The 15,979-nt window shown below is 37.9% G+C and overlaps 2 long non-coding RNA genes across 2 annotated transcripts; both read right to left on the bottom strand.

The window, feature by feature from the left end:
- Nucleotides 1–4,110: 4,110 nt before the first annotated feature.
- On the bottom strand, nucleotides 4,111–11,931 carry LOC106070057 (uncharacterized). Its single transcript, XR_008780118.1, has 3 exons — nucleotides 11,773–11,931; nucleotides 5,735–5,798; nucleotides 4,111–4,492 (listed from the first exon to the last, which is right to left on the bottom strand). It is a non-coding gene; the product is annotated as an uncharacterized LOC106070057 (long non-coding RNA).
- On the bottom strand, nucleotides 8,138–11,763 carry LOC129928656 (uncharacterized). The gene is made up of 2 exons (XR_008780119.1): nucleotides 10,221–11,763; nucleotides 8,138–10,112 (listed from the first exon to the last, which is right to left on the bottom strand). It is a non-coding gene; the product is annotated as an uncharacterized LOC129928656 (long non-coding RNA).
- Nucleotides 11,932–15,979: the final 4,048 nt, after the last annotated feature.

The raw sequence follows: 15,979 nt of genomic DNA, 5'->3' as shown, positions 1-15,979 counted from the left end.
GTGGGGTGGGTGGGGGGTTTATAATCCGGCTTGTGGAGCTGGGTTATTCTAAACAAGGTGCCTCTCTAGATCTAGGTGTATGAATCACAGAAATAAATAAGCTGTGAATAATGATGTCTCAAACTGTTCAGCGAGAGAGGGGCGTTACAGTAGAAAATAATTTGTGTAGATGTAGGGTGGGGCAGGGAACACTACAAATGAAATGTTTGTGCATTCTTTAAATTGGGTTGCGGGCCCTTAGTTTTTAGAATGAAAGAGACAAAAAACGGACATAGATCTAGAGTTTGGAATGTGTTGTGGCAGTGGAGGGTTGTACTTTACCTTGACCTTTACCTATCCCTTAGTTTGTTGGGGCACCAAGCAAGATTAGTCGACCGTCTTTTTCCATTCCTCCCTGTCTTTCGCCTTGTTTAAAACCTCTATCAATGGTAGGCCCGTCCATTCTTTTATGTTGTCCTCCCATCGCTTTCTCTGCCTGCCTCTTCTTCTTTGTCCTGGTACTGTTCCCTGAAGGAAGGTCTTTGCGAGCCCCGTGGATCTTGAAATATGGTCATATATTTTAAGCTTGCGTTTCTTTACATTAGTCAGCAGGTCATCATGGGGTCTGATCGCTGCAGTAACCCTGTCTCTGATCTCTTGGTTTGTGATGCGGTCTTTGAAAGTGATGCCTAGATCCTTCTGTAGCATCTCAATTCCATTGCTAGGATCCTCCTCTCTAGCTCAGTCAGCGTCCAAGACTCGCAAGCATATAAAATGTGGCCATGACCAGGGAGCGCATCAGTCTGATTTTGGTTCCGAGGGCCAAGCCCCTGGTCATTCCAAATTATCTTCAGTTTTGAAAAGGCTGCTGTGGACTGTGCTATTCGGGCCAGTAGTTTAGGTTTTGTTCCCTCATCTGAGACAATAGCTCTGAGATATTTGAAGCTGTTAACACTAGTTAGCTTTTCACCTCCAATACTTATGCCTCTTTTAAAGCCCTGTTGGCCATAATTTGTTTTGTTTTTTCGGCATTTATTTGCATGCCATATGCTGCGGAAGTCTTGTCAATGCGCATTACCAGGTCAGCTAGTTCTTCTTCTGTCCCTGCTAGGCCATCAATGTCATCTGCGAAGCGCAAGTTAGTGATTCTTCTTCCACCAATGCTAACAGTACCGTCATAGCCCTTGAGAGCATCTTCCATTATCCTTTCAAGAAAGATATTGAAGAGTGTTGGTGAAAGTAGGCAGCCTTGTCTTACTCCAACTATGGTTTTGAACAAGTCCCCAATATTATTGTTGAAGTACACAACACTGGTGGCATCCTTGTAGAGGTTCTAGATAACTTTGATTATGTTTTTATTGATGTTGCACTTTTCCATTGTCGCCCAGAGTGCCCCGTGCCATACTCGATCGAAAGCTTTCTTGAAATAAAAAAAAAGACATGGAAAAGATTCTCTTTTTGTTGGAGATATTTTTCACAGAGTATTCTGAGGTTTAGGATTTGTTCTGTTGTGCTGCGACCTTGTCTAAAACCTGCTTGTTCTTCTGATATGATGTTGTCTGCTATCGGTTTTAGCCGGTTTAATATAATTTTTAACAGAACTTTGCTGGGAAGGCTTATGAGGCTGATAGTGCGATAGTTTTGACAGAGTTGTAAGTTGCCTTTCTTTGGAAGGGTTATGATGAGTGATTGGGTCCAGGGTTTGGGTCATTCTCCTGATTGCCAGATCTTGTTGCAAATCGTATAGAGTGCGTTTATCATGGTTTTTCCTCCTGCCTGTAGAAGTTCACCAGGAATGTTGTCAACTCAGGCCGATTTTCCCTATTTCAGGGCTTTTACAGCTGCTGCTACTTCCGAGCGAAGAATCGGATAGTCGTCAATGTTGGAGACTGCCGGGACATTTAGTATCTCTGTATCTCCTGAGATTTCAAAGTTATACAACTCTGAATAGTATTCCGAAATACTGTTCGGAGGGTTGTAGTACGGACCGTTTTGTTAAAAGTTTTAAGAGTTAAGCTTAGTACGAGTATCTGCTAGTGAATATATACTTTAGTTACCTCTATAAACAACTCAGTGCTTGCTGCTGCGTATAAACATGCCTGACACATCTGAGCAGTATTTCACTCTATATATCGTTATTACATCAAGTGTGATATAAACATGGAGAGACTCTAAAACAAGTAGAGAAATGTGTTGCTGAGCTTTCCAATTGAATGGCTTGGGTTTGAATCTTGTTTTGCTCTCTTACGCTGACCTGTCAACCTTTATGCCCTACTGAGAGGGAAATGAACAGTGGTTAAAAATGTTCAAATCCACTATTAATCCATCAGAATCCGACTAGATCTGTTACATTCTTTCTACGAGACTTGACTTTTAAGTAACTAGTGACGGATGACTGCTGTCGTACAATGACCTCATAAATAAGGACTGACCTGCCAGGTAAGTGGCCAAACAAATGTGTCATCCTTCAACCAGGATCTGATTCTTTTTAGCATTTGTCCAAAAATATGTACTTTTGTTCAGGGGCGTGGTCAGAACTTTAAACAGGGAACTTTAAACAGGGATCCCAAGAGAGTAGCAATTTTTTTTAAATACCTCGGTACTAAGACAATAAATGACATTTTACAGCAAATATTGATTATATCAGCAAAAAAAAGAAGGGGCAACAAAGATTACGATTACATAGAAAAATGTCCTCTTTTAATATTAGCGAAAAGACCTTGGCAATCTTTAATCATGCTCACATCTGCTGTATTTTAAGTTTCAATATCACTGCCTTGCAATTTGAACATTAAAAATAAAAATAAACTTTATAAAATCCTAAATGTTTCTAGTTAGGTCATTGTTTAAAAAAAAAACATTTTGGGCAAATGTTTGAAAGAAACATTCATAAGAAATCTAAAATGATTTTTGAAATTAAAAAAAAACTCCTTCCGGGTCAGGATTTAGTGATTTTACCATCACAAAGTAAATACAAGACACCAAATACAAAGACACAATAATTCTTCTGTTTGTACTGCCATGATAACTATCAAATATAAACATTTCACATATAACTTATGAGTGAATCTGATGTTAATGTGGATTTGTTTTCTATAGTTATGCATGTTTCTGTTGGGTGTAATACTCCAATTGTAAGACAAATGTCCGTGTGGAGAGTGAAGATTATTATTTTATTTCTTTGACAACGAAGAAGAGGAACCTACGTACTGACATTTAGTATTGATAGTGTCCCTTCGAAGAAAGCGCCCTAAACACACACACAAACATTTTGATATTAACACACAAACACATTTGCAATCATCTTGATATTAACAAACACACACAATTATAAACATCTATAAACATCTATATACCGATACACACATATTATTGATACTGATACGCACACTCATTTAATTACATACCGACACGTACAGTCACACATTTACAAACATCTTGATACCGACTCTATTATTATTATTATTATTATTATAGCTTTTAGCTTATAGCATGCTCAGAGCGCTTTTGGGCCAATCTCATTTGTGGACCAGTGGGGGGGGGGGGGGAGGGGGTATCTAGGAGTTGGTTTTCAATGCTGCCTTTAGGCGCTCAGTAAACACAAATCTGTCCGAGTCGGGTGTCAAACCTCGAGCCCCCTTCTAGGTAGCCAAGCCAAGCCAAGTTCAAGCGCACTTAGCCTCTCTACCCTATAAGAATCGTTTCGCACATACACGCCCGTGAATGTGGTCTTGATATACCGATATGGTAGTAAGTCTAGTAAGTCTACTCTTTCATAAATCTGTGGCCTTAGTAAATAGAAAAACACTTTATTCCTACGTTTTCAGAATGTCTGTACTGCAATTTTGACGTCATCCTTTGATTCCCATTGGAAAACGTTTAAAATGCTAATTATTTTTCGTATATAAATAAAACATATTAACATTTTACCCAGGACCGGATTCAAACTTGATAAGTCCCAAAGCTATTTGTGATACGAGGCCTCTTGTAATCAACAAAGGGCATTTTTGTGTGCTCTTTCTTCAAAATGATTGCAACTATCCCTGAAAAGAGTTTTGGGGCCATTCTAGCAAGAGCTTATGTTGCCTACAGATAAATCTAGCACTGAATGGACTACGAACAAGAAAGTCATTCCAGTTTTAATATTTAATTAATATTTCGTTCAAAAAGACTATACAATATTTATGCAAGGAATTCAGTTTCTCCCGTGCCTCAGGCTCGTAGAATGACCACAAACCACCTTAGGCCACGAGTAGCTACAAATCTCAGATTATAAGTTAGCAATGTCTTTAAAATGTTCATTGTGTGTCAGCTACATGATTCCATCTCCCAGAAGTCTTTGTTTACATAGTTCCGGCTCCAGAGAACATTCTGGACATAAATAAGAAGGGGAAGATACTCCTTGCTTGGTCATTACCGCTATACATCATGAGATAAGGGAGCATACTCCCTTGACCCATCATCTGAGGACTCATCATCATCATCATGGGAAAGAATCCTTCGTTGAATTGCGCTAACAAAAAAAAAATTCATGGAGTTTATAAGAGTAAAATTAATAGTGCAATTTAAATTACCATAAAATAAAAACAAAAGTTCAATTAGAGATGTTCACAATAAACTCAAGGATGCTAAATCAAATTTAAACGTTACTAACTAAATCTAAAAATCTTGAGCTAAAATACAAAGTTTCCGCTACCGGACATTGAATGCACTAGCCTATATTTCACAGTGAAATCATTTTGTACAACAAACTGAAGAGCTTAGAAAAACTTTGCACTGCTAAAAAGAGAACAGAATTGATCCTTTACTTTAAACAAAACACTGCTCGTCAACATTTCCTGTATTTCGTGCACCGGATACACCAAAACAACTATTTATAGTTTTTTCCCCCACCACGTATGTTGGTGTAGAGCAGATCACAGTTACACATGCACACAGTAGGCTGATACCTGTATTGATAGGATGTTGTTAAAGAGAAATAATGTTTATGTCACCAAATGTAAATAGTGAATGGATTCAGTCCAAGTAGTACGAGAGCTGGGACCCAATGTAGCACAGGACGGGAAGTCTGGAAGGTTCTCAAACGCCCAAACAGGAAGGACGAATGGTGGCAGTTAGACAGAAAGGATTAGGCAATTTTGGCACGATTCCGCACTGGGCACAGTCCGATAGAGGCCTAATTCGCTAGGATCCGAAAGAATCACGATCCCAGATGTCGACACTGTCACACGGAAGACGAGACAGTAGAACACATCCTTTACGATTGGCGATTTCAGGGTGTTCAGAAACACTTTCGATGATACGAATAGTCTTGGAACAGGGGACTGATGCATGCGGTGTCTTGCCCTTTATGAAGACAGGTAAACCCTACAGAACACTGGCAGATATCTGAACAGTGCTATAACGGATTAACCCCAGTACGGAGCCTTTAGTGCATAGAGGCTTACAAATGGTGTGTTTTTGCAATAATTGCCTTGTTTGTCCATGAAACCTATGTCAGCAGTTCACAACAATACCTTTTATATTACTTAAATATTTTAAATGAATAAAGGTTTGTTTATCCAGGCTTCACCCAAACACAGATAATCGGGTTCAAAACATCAGATGTTGTCGTTGGGTAAAAGAATCATAATCTAGCTAATTGAGACATAGGATGCTAGAATGAACAATACCAACCTCATCCCAAGGTAAGTTAATCATTTAAGGGCTCTATCTTTAGCATTACTAGACCCACTTTACCTTATCTCTGACTTACCGTTAGCAGTCAGAATCAAAGACAGGCTGACGATGACAACCAAAGCAACTTGAGATGTCTTCATCTGTCAAAGTCAGAAATGTGTTGGATATGAGAACAGAATGTTGTATAACCACCACTAGCAAAGCGGTGACCTTACCAGATATTTACTTCAGAGCATGATGGATTTGTTGTTTACACTTCACTCAAAAGCGTTATTTACCTGTTTACCTGTCTGGGTGCCGTAACAATGTAACATGGCGATGTTTTATGAGACGGGACATTAGGTGAAAAAGGGGGGGGGGATGGAGAAGGGGAAGAATGTTTCGTAAGTAGAACTAAGAAAATACAATCGAATACATTAGCATAGAATATGAGGAGTAGAGTCGGTGGCCAGGGAGGAGAGAGGATGAGGATCCAACTCTTCTGCCAGGTACGTTGAGGTGAAAGAGAAAGTGAGGGGTCTTTAGAACACAAGAGGATGAGGCAGTTCCAACAACTCTCCTTTGATGATCCTCACTGTTGAAACAAATGTGAGTCGCTGCCTTTGGCGCGTTCTCTTGAACAGAAAGTTTAGTAAACGTTAGTTCATTAAAATGTACAACAGCATGACACGAGACATAAGGTGTGGCCAAGAAGATGTGGGACTATATATAAACATACATATACACAGAAGGCCTGTATATCTAACTATAGAGTACATGCAACCTAAAACAAACTATTAAAAAGTCCCTCTTTCCCCTTATCTGGAGAAAAAATGGTCTATAATTGTTTTAATTTGTGTGAAAAGTAATTTATTGCAGCTAATATTATATATCATGCAAAACACTCGCGTTACGAGAACGCTAAAATTAATTAATTTAATTAGTGACTTGGTAACCTAATGTTGAACTCACTTTCTTAATTCTTTAATATTTTTTTTTTAATTCAGAATAAAAGATTCTGTTAAATTCATGTAAGTTTTCTGCAGAAACATTAAAAAAAATGTTGTTTTTTTCAAATCCATTCCTCCTTTATGATGCAGTCGAAGGTCTTTATAACTTCTCATTTTCTTTCTTTCTTGTGATGCTGTCTTATTGTTCCCTTGCAGTGAGCTGTGCACATTAAAGTTCTTCGACTAACAGTCTAGCTCCGGGGTCGGCAACCTGCGGCTCGCGAGTCACATGCGGCTCTTTGGATGTGAAGCTGCGTCTCTTTAGTTCCATACGCAAATATTATTTATTTTATCGAAACATGTATTAAAATAGTTCTGTATCGTTTAACGAGGATTTAGGCAGCCTAACCCCCCCCCCCCATTACAAGCGTCGACACTGTCGTCAGAAGCTCTCGAAGGATGCCGTCGTCGGGTGTTTCAATGTAGGTTTTAATTCAACGCAAGACGAAACGCATCTTCACCACGTGCTTTGTCTGTGACGTATACTTTGTTGTCTCAAGTAAATGATTTAGAAGCGAATTATCTTCTCAAAGCTAGAAGCAATCTACAAGTAATGCTAATTTGGCAAGATTTGCGGTACCAATAGAAATTGCACAAAAAGGCAAACCATTTTCAAAGACTGCTTCCTACGTGCGTCTGAAGAACTGTTTCGTGATTTAAAAAAAAACAACAGAAACCTTGGGGGAAAAAATCCGAAAGATTTGCCACTATCCGCTAAAACAGTACAAGATAGAGTAGCTAAAATATCTTCAAATGTAACATATTTGCAGGTGGAAGATATTCAACTTTCTTCTGCCTTATCACTTGCTAGTCTTGCGACATAAAAGACACGGCACAAGTTGCCCATTTTGTCAGGTGTATGTCTTCCCAAGGTCCAAAAGATCTTCTAGGATTACTACTCTCATGACAAACTAGAGGGGACGATAGAGCGAATGCCGTGCAAAAAAGCCTTGAACACATTAAGATCGAGTTAAATAGAAGCGTTTAAACAGCAATTGATGGAGCCAGAAGTATGACAGGAAAAAAAAAAGCAACAACGATTCTTCGGAGCAAAATGTCTAAATCAGTATTGCGATAAAATAAGTGACATGAATTACATCAGCACAGTAACAAAAGATTCAAAGATGAATTTCTTGACAGATTTGAGCAATTCAAAACCAACAAAACCATTTTAACATTCCTGGTAAATCATCTCAACACAAATAGTAACAAAATCCACATTGAGCCATTTGGAATTGATACTGGATCTCTAGAAATTTAATTGATCGATTTAAAAAGTAAAGCTTTGTGGAGTGGAAATGGAAAAGTTGGAGGTCCAGAAATGTATGAATGTTACGCAACAAAAGTGACAACTTTAAAAGAAATGTCTCGAGCTGAGGCACTTAGCCTATATTCGACGCATGGAATAGTCTTCAGAATGCTACAGTGAGGTGAAGTAGGCATTTGAAGTACTGACTATCTTTGGATCGACATATTCGTGCGAGCAAGTGTTGTTTTTTTTTGTATGAATATAATTAAAACTAAAGTAACAAGCCAACTAACAATCGAAAATTTAGAGTCGTGTTTGAAACTAAAAATAAGTTCTGAGCCAAATGTGTCCAAACTTTGCAAAACCAAATTTGTTGTAAGAAAACACGTATGTATGAATTAATAGATTCGTTTTTTTGTTTTTGTAACTAGAAAATAGTTTGAGCTAGTACTATTTATTGTTGGCAAGAAAAAATGTGTGGCTCTTTAAAAACTTTAAATTTGGTAAATTGTAATTTTTGGCTCTTTCAACACAAAAGGTTGCCGACCCCTGGTCTAGCTAATGAAAACTAATGACCAATGATTGGTTAGCATGCATGACTAGATTAACCTAGGAACACGCGCAGGACGTAATCATCTTCTATTTTGAAGCAACGTCTGTATTTCATAAGATAAGAAGATAAGAAAATGAATTCTATATAAGGCAAAATGTTCATGACGTCTATTTATTAATTCAACTCTTGACTGAATCCAAAGAAACATTTGAGTGGAGTGCGGGAAGTTCCTCTGAGCCGTGTTCAAGTCATGAGACAAAAGTAAATTTTAATATGATTATATTGTACATAAGTATAACAGTCAAACCATTGTTTTCACCGTTGCCAATAAGGTAGTTTCTTTTTTCCTCAAAGATATACATAAACTGTCAAATTTCTAGGAAAATCGTTAGAGCCGTTTTCGAAATACCTGTCCAGTGTCCAGGTTCCACCCTGATTCCTGAACTATGTAGAGTTGGCAATCCAATCAGAAGAATAGTAAAAACAAGGTTACAAAGACAGTTTGTGTGGAAACACAAACTCAAAATCGGCCCCCGAAGTGGTCCACCCAGGCAGGTAAAAAGGCAGGTATCAATATTTTCAGAAAGAACATCAGAATTAAATTATATCAAAGACCAATGACATGAGAATGGAGAAAGAAGGCTGATAGATCTCGTGTGGTGCCCAAGTGGTCCAGCAGACCAAAGGATAGGTGAAAGTGAAGTTAAATGCGAGCCTAGCCTAACTGATGTCTTATAATGAATAGCTAATTGATCTAATTGTTTTGTAAAGGGTCAATCTCTAATTCAAATCCTAAAAAAAAATAAAAAAATAAAACATTTCCGTAAAAAAAAAAAAATCCTATAGTTGAGTGTTGTATTGTGGGATATCTGACTGCGGTTCACGCGATAATATGAACACCTACTTATTAATTGTTGTTTTAAATTATGTCCAACTTATATGCATACTAAATAGATTTTTTTCTCTTAAAAAAAAGTAAACATATTTTTTTGGTTAAATGTAGTAGTTAGTAGGTCAGAACTTACATAACGCAGCAATATAAATGTAAAAAAAAATAATAATTTTTTAAACAAAAAGTCTAAAAACCATTTGCATAAAAGTGTTAAAAAATATGATAGAACTTTGAATGGACTAAAATATTATGATGTCGGATTTTCACTATCTTTTCTAGTTTACGAGATCTAATAGGGACGGACATACGGACAGACATTTCACACAAAACTAATAGCGTCTTTTCCCCTTTCGGGGGCCGCTAAAAAATGTGCTACAGAGAGTGGAGCACGAGGAATCTTGCCATCAGAGAAATTAATGAGTTTGTAAGATGTACGGTGACCTATTATAATTATTGTCCTTATAGACACAGTTGGTATTATCCTTCATTGCTATTGAGAGGCTACGTTATCAATGTTATTGAGAGGCTACGTTATCAATGTTATTGAGAGGCTACGTTATCAATGTTATTGAGAGGCTACGTTATCAATGTTATTGAGATTGATCAAATAAATATCGATCAACAACACTATTTAGGAAACTTAATGATTTAAAGCTCTTACGAATCAAAGGTCATTCACTTATATCGTCTCAAGTGAATACCTGGATTTGTGTTTAGTTATGTCTCAAGTGTTGACCTGGATTTGTGTTTAGTTATGTCTCAAGTGTCTACCTGGATTTGTGTTTAGTTATGTCTCAAAGTGTCTACCTGGATTTGTGTTTAGTTATGTCTCAAAGTGTCTACCTGGATTTGTGTTTAGTTATGTCTCAAAGTGTCTACCTGGATTTGTGTTTAGTTATGTCTCAAGTGTCTACCTGGATTTGTGTTTAGTTATGTTTAGCAGAGGACGGGGTTACAGAGTTGCTTCCCTCCCTCCGTAAGAGTTATACAGATCGACTTCAAGAAACAGTTCTTGTACTGAGCTTGAAGTGACATGTCTAATCTTTGATAATTAGTCACAAATTTCTAGCTCCTAGAACTTCATTAAAATATGTATAGGCTACCTCTTCCATTGAAATGAAGCACTTTATGTTTTCTACTTTGAAGTTAAATGATGTATGCATTGTTTTATGTTTTGATCTTTCAACTTGATCCGATAATGTGAAGTGGGAGAAATAGCGTGTACAAAATTTGTACCAGACAGACAGACGGAGTGAGTTAATAAAAGCTTTGTAAAAAAAAAAAAGAACATCCAATTTAATATCATCTGATTTACAAGCCATTGAACAAAAAGATATCAATTAAATTTGTTATGCATGTTTGAAATGTTTCGGATGTTCTTTCAGAATTGAAGATTATTACATCCTAGACCAAACCTCCCGCGGAGGGGGGTGGGGGATGGTGTGCAAGGTTCAAACAAGGGACCACAAGGACGACAGTTAAGCGGTGCATACCACACCACCAGTTTTTTGTAATTTCAAAAATATATGAAACTCTCACTTAATAAAATATTCAAACAGTATTCATTATTTATTATTTAGTATTCATTATTTATTAGGGAGGATTACTTAAATCTTTTTTTTTAACATAGATCAGAAATATATGAAAACTGATTAGTTGATACACCCGATTAAGTGGAAAAAACAGGAAATTCTGTGTAACTTTTGTGGTTGCCATGACGGACGTTCTGTTTTTTAATATGATTTTTAAAATGTTATATTTTTAAAATAATTGACAATATTTGCTCTCACATTTTAAGTCTATAAAGTTACAAAACAAGATATACCGTATTAAATATTAATATATTTCTATGAAGTACAACAATAAAATCGATAATACAATTTTGTTAAGAAATTTATTTTTTTTTTTTATTTCTATAAAATGAAAAATCTTGAAATATTTTCATGCTTTTAGGCATTTTGCAAACACTACTCTGCTTGAGTCGGGTTTTGAACTTGAGCCCCCTTGATAGGTAGCCACGCCCCAAGCCAAGCGTATTAAGCACATTGGCCTTACATTAGGTTTTTTTTTCGGTGAAACTCTTAAACTCACAATATTTGAAAAATAACACTTTAAATTTTAAGCAGTACATTTAAGTTAATAATGTACAAAATTTAAATTTTAAGCAGTACATTTAAGTTAATAATGTACAAAATTTAAATTTTAAGCAGTACATTTAAGTTAATAATGTACAAAATTGTCACACAATTGGAGGCAAGTTTCCATAGACCTAGAGTTTCAAGTCTTAGACTCAACTCTTAAAACAAGTATGAAGAACAAAATTCAATTGAAAAAATTAGATTTTGGGTTATAATACTTTCAACATATAGGCCTAGTTTAGAATATTTGTTTTATGGTTAGCAAAGCTAGTTCCTAATCCACATCAACATACCTTGATCTGTAGCTCTGATTAACACCTGGAAAGTCTAGACCTTCTGAAGCAGTGACCAGGTCACTAAGTGTCAAGACAGACTACCAGTTTGATAGTTAGAAAGTCGCTTGATGGAAAGGTGCTTATTTAGAACTTCCCCTTTCCCCGAAAATGTTTGGTCACGTGGTGTGGGACAATGTTGGGCCACTTCAGACGAAGATAAATGACTGAACTAAAAACTTACTCTCGAAATGTGTACAGATGAGGAAGAGGTACTGGGGATGGGGGTGGGGGTAAAAGAAAGACACAGGTAAAATCAAGAAAGGCAATCTGTTTTAATTTAAACTTATATTTTACTGTTTGGAAATATCTTAGAATTGTAAAATTCAATCAGGAATTCTGGTATGAATATTGTAGAGATAAAATTTAGTGAAAAATATTGTCCAATAAAATTGCGACATGAAAATTGTATAAGAGATCAGATCCAAAAGAGAGAGAGAGAGAGAGATGTCAGCGATGTCAACTGGTGGTTGTACATTCATAAGGAAGTGATGGCTCGGTTCATTGTAAGGATTGATCACCAATGATGTCAATAATGAGTAAGAGATTTTAGCCCTGTTGTTTTTAATATTGTTATAAACCTGGTGGTGGCACAAATGGGGGTTGTGGTGTGTGTGTAGTCAGCCGACGCAAATCGCCCCAGGCCAGCGCTAGACGAGCGGTCAACCGTGACGAGTTACGACGGTCAGCCGAGTCGAGTGTCAACAGGACGGTTCGGGAAGGATCGCCGTCGTGAACAAAGCTCAGGAGCGTCACGAGAGTTGTAGTCATCTGACCACCTAGAAACGTCGAGCGGCGTTCTGTCCGGTTCGAGAAGGCCAGTAGGGACCCTATATAAGAGCGGAGGTGTCGCAGTCAAGACGGTGGAGAAAAGGGGCTCAATACAGCACGGTTCACGAGAGAAGGTTCACGAGAGAGGGTTCACGACAGAAGGTCCACTACAGCGGGATTCAATACAGTCCAGTCGACTACAGCACAGTTCAACGGTGTGGTTCTGTACGGAGCATTACGACGGTTCAGTGCGGAGTACTGTCAAGTACAGTTGAGACGAACGGCGTCTTGATCTTAGTCTGAGATCGAGTCCAACACAACGAACCTAGTGTGTAAAGTCAGTCCTGAACTGTCGAACCCAGTGCAAGCCCGGAACGAGACGGAGAGGCCAGTGCAAGAGTTGATACCTCGGAACGGTGTTATCGGAGAGATATTTGTACAGTGTACGTGTTGCCAATTGTACAGTATTGGCTGTTATTTATTCAACTATTAAAGTGTTACGTTACTTTGGAGCCCTGAGTTGTCAAGTTCTTTAAGTTGGCGGTGTATGGTGCAGTTTGCAGAGAGCCTGCATAGTGAGATTCGTAACAATATTTTGAGAAAAAATATATTTGTAAATTAACTCATATGGTTTAACTTTTGGTTTAGGCAAATGCGAATTAATTTTTTTCGCACTTTTAGCTAATGCCTGCCGGACGTAAAACAAGGGCCCCCGCCAAAAAAAAGGAGGACGTATCCGCCTTTTGCCGGACGTTTGGTAACCTCTTTCAAGATAGCAATGTAGCCTTAAATGTGTCATTCGTATAAAATATCTACCGCCCTTCTACAGTAATTAGGTAGGTTTTGTATTAAATTACATCTTCTGCTCAAAGCAGTACGTAAACATCCAGTTATCTCCCTTCATCCGTCTTAATGTTTCTAATTATGTCTCGCTGCCATGCTTTTTACAAAATTTAACGAGAAATTACAATTAGCATGCGGTGATTCGAGAAATTCTAATTAGCCTGCAGTGACTACATTAGTTTTTAATTAAACATAACGTTTGAGTGCGAATGTCTCTGTTTATACACAAATGTGGTGTGGATCTGTCTGAATATAACAGTGGAATGGAATTAGTGACGAGAGTAGCGTGTAAGTGCAGCTAATAAACAGTCCTAGCACGTGGGCTTGGGAATCAATAAGATGGAATACTTATCAAGGGAAGATAAATGACGTTGGACTTATCAAGAAAGACAAAATGAAGATGTTCGCTGTAAACACCATCACGACCTGGTTGCAATCTGACGTCATAGATCACACAAAAAAAAACGTGCCATCAAGAATGTCACATTATGTAAATATTTACACAACGCACGAACACAAAAGTTGACAGGCTTATGTTCTATAGAATGAAAAAGCGAATGTCTACTTTTTGGGGAGTTATCTACATTTAGGGCTAATTGGAGATTTTCACGATAAACTAAACAATGTCAAGGTCGCTAAATTGAATTTCAATACTAGCAGCTAAATAAAAGCTATAAATGGAAGAGTTTAGAAAATGTGAGACTACACTGACTAAAAAGTACACGAAACAATCCTATAACACAAACCATTGTTAATGAACACTTCAGCAATACACCGGTTACACCAAAAAGCTTATAGTTTGTCCGACATGTCTGGAAATATCCAATTTTGGAGATGTTCACCCTAAGCTTAGCAATGTCAAGGTCGCTAAATAAAACTTCATTTGTTGCTAACTAAACGATAATACTAATAATTGAGGTATAATTTGAGCTAGATCTAAAAGTGTAGAAGATGATCGACTATACTTTTTGTTTTTACTGATAGTTTGTTTTTAAATAAGTTTTAAGTCATAGAGAAAAAGACTAATGCTATCTCCATATTAAAACTTTTTTTTTTTGCTTGAAATAGGGAAGCTTACATAATTTGATTCTAAGGAGCTCAAAGGGACAAAAATTAATCATATTTAAACAACAACAACAACAAAACAGCTGAACCACAATTCTTTTTTGTACACCGGATCCGACAAAAAAACTAGCTGTTTATACTTTTTCCGCATTGTATGAAAATCACTAGAAGCTAGTTGGAGCTTGCTGTCAGTGGTCTTCGATGTCAGTTAAAGAAGTTGGCGCCTAATCTGGTCTTTAAAGCGTTTCCGGGGGGGGGGGGGGGGGGGGGAGGGGGCAGCTCTGTTGCGCCGATCACCGTTCATCTCACACACAGACACAAAATACCTTTAACATATTGTCGTCCCTAATGCGGGTTACTTGCCCTGCCCAGCGTAGCTGTGGAACTATAAGCACTTCCACTGTACTGTCCATACCGGCGTTCGAAAGAACATTAGCTATTTGTGGTGCGGTCTTGTCATCGTATGTTCAAGATGGAGCACAGACATTTTTAGTGAAAGCGTTTAAGAAGTATTACTTTCTGTATGATACCATGTCTCAGATACATATAGAGGGGTTGAGAGAACAACTGCCTGGTAAACACTGATTTTTACAGATGCGGCGATTTCTTCAGCCTCACTCTCGCTTGAAGGCGTCCAAATAGCAATACTGGCTATCAACTTCTCAAGTGATGCGTCATTTGATACTGTGCTTTCCAGATATGTATAGTGGCCCACCACGTTCGGGGTTGTATTCACGGTGATCTTTGGGGCTGAGTAGATTTTATTGGGTAACTTCTGAAACATTACTTCTGTTTTCCTAGGTTTATTGTTAAATCAAAAGAAGCGGCAGCGTGCCCTAATTCGTTGACCGCGAGCTAGCGCTTATGTTCAGTGTAAGCAGGCAGGGCCCAATCCTCGGCACAGAGAAGTTCCATCACGAATTTTCCCTTTGTTTTCATATGGGACAGTAGGTGTCTTAAATGAACATATTCCCATCTAAGCGGAACCTGACGTAGATGCCTTTCTGCAAACGCGGTATCATTTGACCCAATATTACGCCAAAGAGGAGAGCGAACAGAGTAGGGGATAGTACACAGCGCTGCTTTACGTCATTCTAATTTGGTCTTTTTTGTCCCACATAAAGCTGCTCTAGAATGGTTAGGAAACTAGGTAGACATTCCAGAAAGGATAAATTCTTCCATAAGCTATCGCTATGACCAACTCGAAAGCCTTGGTTAGATCCACAAAGGTAACGTTTAGGTGCAGATTCTGCATTTTTCTTGTACTTTGAAAACAAATCTCATGTCAGCTGTACCTCTACCTGCCCTAAAGGCACATTGACTCTCAACACGTCGTCCATTAAAGAGTCAGTCGGTCAAGCAGCACGTGCAAAGATATTCCTGCTACTGACAGAAATGTGATGCCTCGGTAGTTAGAGTAGTCTGACTTGTCGCCCATTTCGTACAGGAACTAATAACAGCGTATTTTCCCAGCATAGATTCATGAAAG

The sequence above is a fragment of the Biomphalaria glabrata genome, chromosome 1, assembly GCF_947242115.1.
Source record: "Biomphalaria glabrata chromosome 1, xgBioGlab47.1, whole genome shotgun sequence".
Lineage (NCBI taxonomy): Eukaryota > Metazoa > Mollusca > Gastropoda > Planorbidae > Biomphalaria > Biomphalaria glabrata.
This window is presented reverse-complemented; position numbering and strand designations above follow the sequence as displayed.